The following is a 3,507-nucleotide window of genomic DNA, read 5'->3' as shown; positions in this document are numbered from 1 at the left end:
GGCTGGGGATTTAGCTCAGTGGTGGTGCTGCCTGCCTCAAAAGTGCAAGGTCCAGAGTTCAATCCCGGGTACCAAATAAAAAAAAAAGTAGAAGAAGAAGAAAAATAATCACACATCATATTCCCCTTTCTGTAGCTACTTTAGACCTGGGTTGGTTAATAGAAAAATCCCTGAAGAAAATTTAAATATAAGTCTGTGGCTTTGGTGAATCAAGTACCCCAGTTAATATTTTAAAAACATCCACTTTGGGGGCCTACTGTATTATTGGTGGTACGCATTGCGGAGGGATAGCTGAACAAAGTCGGTATGTCTCAAAATCAGTGTTAAATCAATCTCAGGGTTGAGAGGAAAAAAGGGGAGTCTAAAATCACAAGTGCAGATATATCGAGGATCCTTGTCCTTCTGGATCCACACTTCCTTCAGGCTCTTTATCATTATAAATGTTCTCTGCATCTGCTACATTTGCATGATACTATCTTCTAATACAGAACAAATCACCCAAGGTTCATTGGGATTCCAGGAAAAATCAGATATTTTGGCAGTGTGACCACCACGAATAAACAACAACTCAGGTGGGCCATCTTTTGCATCTTCTGGAAATTGCTCTTCTCAGATTTTACTTAAATCCCGGACATTCAGTCTGCAATCAGTACCACTGGAAGCCAGAATAGTCTCATTGAACCTGGAATAGTTCATCCTTACGTGATTCAAAGGAATGCAATTTAAGTTTCAGATTTCTTAGATCCCACAAAGCAACAGCCTTGTCAGCTGATCCTGTGACAAGAATGAATTCACTGTAAGGATTGAAAGAGAGGCAGTTCATTTCAGCAGTGTGAGCATCAACTGAGTGGCTTGGTTTGAAAGTGTTGTTTGACGGAGTATACCAAATCGTAAGTTTCTGGTCATCAGCAACTGACCCAAACAGAGACTCATGGCGCAGATGCCAGGAAACATCTTCTACTACCACTGTATGGCCTGCAAAGATGGTCTTGGCATCCATCACCTTTCCTTCCTTTGGAACAGCACTGATGTCCCATAGGCAGATGGTATGGTCATCTGAAGCCCTAAGTAAGTGCCCACTGAGATTTGGGTTCAAGAAAGCCTTCCTTCTGATGTCCACGGAGATGCAAGTCTGGGTTGCACTCTCCAGAGGGGTCTGGTTTAGAAGGATGCTTTGTGTAGTCAGAAACAAGAACATCACTGGATGGAGTCTTTGTTGCAATGATGCAAGGGTTCTGGAGCATATAACGGGCCCTGTTTACTTCTCCTTCGTGGTTGATCTTGATTTCTATTTCAGTTTTCCCACTAACGGAGGCAAAACCTCCAAATTCTCCTTTCTCGCTGTCATAATGTGATGCATCAAACTGGGCATCATCGTTAGGGAGCTGTACGCTGGCTGTCACAAGGTGGTTTTGTTCATCTGATGTGTGTGTGCCCAGCACAAATCGATGAATGCTGAAATCGTTCCCTTCTGGTCTGGTTACATCTGGAAGCTACTGTGCAGTTAGGCTGGGCCACTCTAGAGCATGGGTCATCACCAAATTGTTCCATACTTTGTACTCCTTGTTGATCACACGTTCTTCCACTTCGTCATCAAAAGCTGCTTCCTTGTCAGCCATGGAGGCAGGAGAGCCAGGAGGACCCTGGGGCTGAATGATGTGGGAGGGGCCGGGAGGCTGTGGGCCCTGTTTAAACTTTTAAGTCACATTTTCTTAAGTATTTTTCTTTATAATGGGTAGTAATTTCTCACAATTTTATAGTTTCATTTACTTCAATGTTTATAAAGTTGGGCAGCTCTATGTATTAGAACTCTTATATATGGTTTTGCTTTCTGCAGTTTCAGTTAGGTATGACCTACAGCAATCTAAAAATATTCAATGGGAAATTTTAGAAATACACAACTCGTAAGTTGTGCACTGTTCTGAGTAGCATAATAGTCATGGTGTGGACCTAAAACATTACCCGAAAGGCTCATGCGTCTGGAAGCCACTGGACTACGAGGACATTGTGAACAATCAGAGGACTCTGGGCCGGGGCTTTAGCTCAGTGGTTCTGCTTCCTGCCTCCCAAGCACAAGGTCCCAAGTTCCATCTCTGGCACCAAAAAAAAAAAAAAGGTGTGTTTTCAGAAGGTGAAGCTTGGTTGCTGGAGGGGATCACTGGGGTTGTTGGGGTGTGACCTGGAAGGATAAATCCCTGCATCCAGTGCATGCTCCCCCCGCCCCCTTCCTGGTTGCTATGAGTTGAGCATCTTTTTCTCCACCATATGCTTTCACCATTCACCACGTGTTTCTGCCTTGGGGCCCCCAACCACGGACAAACTGAGCTAAAATTCACCTCTCCTCTTTAATTTGCCTGTGTCCCACCAACTGGAAAGTGACTAAGATTTTGGTACTGGGAAAGTGGGCTCATGGCTGGGATTGTTGGTGACCATATGATATGTAAACATTTGGCACTGGTTTGTTGGAAAACTTTGGACAGTGTTAGAGATGCTTGCTAAAGAAACCCTAGGAGAATGCTCCAGGCAGTGGAATCAGAGCTAGCTGGAGATTCTGGCAGAGCTCAGAAGAGAGAAGGATGCTAAGACTGCTCATGGCAACGCCCGGGTTCCGGAGGCTTCAGCTGGGCACAAGGATTGTGTTGGCAGCTGGACTACAGGCCAATTCCCTAGGCAGTCTTTATTTCCTCTGTCATAAAATATACCTTCATATTTCATCCATTTTTGCTCTCTTCGGCTTTAAATTTCATTCTTGTTGATTTTCAGTACCTCATTTTATATTCTGGACACATGTATCAAATTAAGTAGATTTTGGCGAAGTATTTTAACCATCCTTTGCAGATCTGATATATTTATCTCAAAAGAAAATTTTATTTCGGTGTAGTGAAGTTCACCAAATCATTATTTTATGGATTGTGATTTCTGATACTTTTTACTTGATTCATTTTACTTTGCAATGTATCTCCCTTATTTAATTTTGAACAGTTAGAGAATTACTTTCTCAAAGGGGTGAACCAGGGAAACAGTTTTGTATTTTATCATGTTCTAAACCAGTTTTCTGAAAGTCTTTTTCATAGCTGAATTTGATTTTTTAAGCTGCACACATCGTATCCAAAGTTTGTTTCTGCCGAGGAGGTGCTTCCAGGGTCTGGGCCCTGGGGTCTCCTCCCCAGCCCCAGCCTCCCACCCTCGGGTCCCCTCGTCATTTTTACAGGGCAGTGTGGACCCACAGCGGTGGCTCAGAGTGGGTTTAGGCCCGGAAGGAGAGGCCTGAGACTGCAGTCAGCCGCAAGGCGGGAAGGGAGGCATCACTGGCCTGCAGCTCTCCTCAGTGACCCCGCGGTGTGATTTATTCCCTTCTTGCAAGGGTTTCTCTTGCTTCTTGAAAGATTCACTTAATTTCTGGGGGGGCGGGGGGGGGGGGGCGTAGCCTAGCAGGATAAAGAAGGAAGCGTTAAAGTGTGATTTTCAAATTCAGTCCTTTCCTCAAAGATGAAAGTCTTCGCCTTT

General features: G+C 44.2%; 1 pseudogene; it reads right to left on the bottom strand.

The window, feature by feature from the left end:
* Window positions 1-253: 253 nt before the first annotated feature.
* LOC101715157 (histone-binding protein RBBP4 pseudogene) lies at window positions 254-1,619 on the bottom strand (annotated as a pseudogene).
* Window positions 1,620-3,507: the final 1,888 nt, after the last annotated feature.

Source organism: Heterocephalus glaber, unplaced genomic scaffold, assembly GCF_053883595.1.
Source record: "Heterocephalus glaber isolate CG9 unplaced genomic scaffold, H.glaber_assembly_v1.0 deba00000676, whole genome shotgun sequence".
NCBI lineage: Eukaryota > Metazoa > Chordata > Mammalia > Rodentia > Bathyergidae > Heterocephalus > Heterocephalus glaber.
This window is presented reverse-complemented; position numbering and strand designations above follow the sequence as displayed.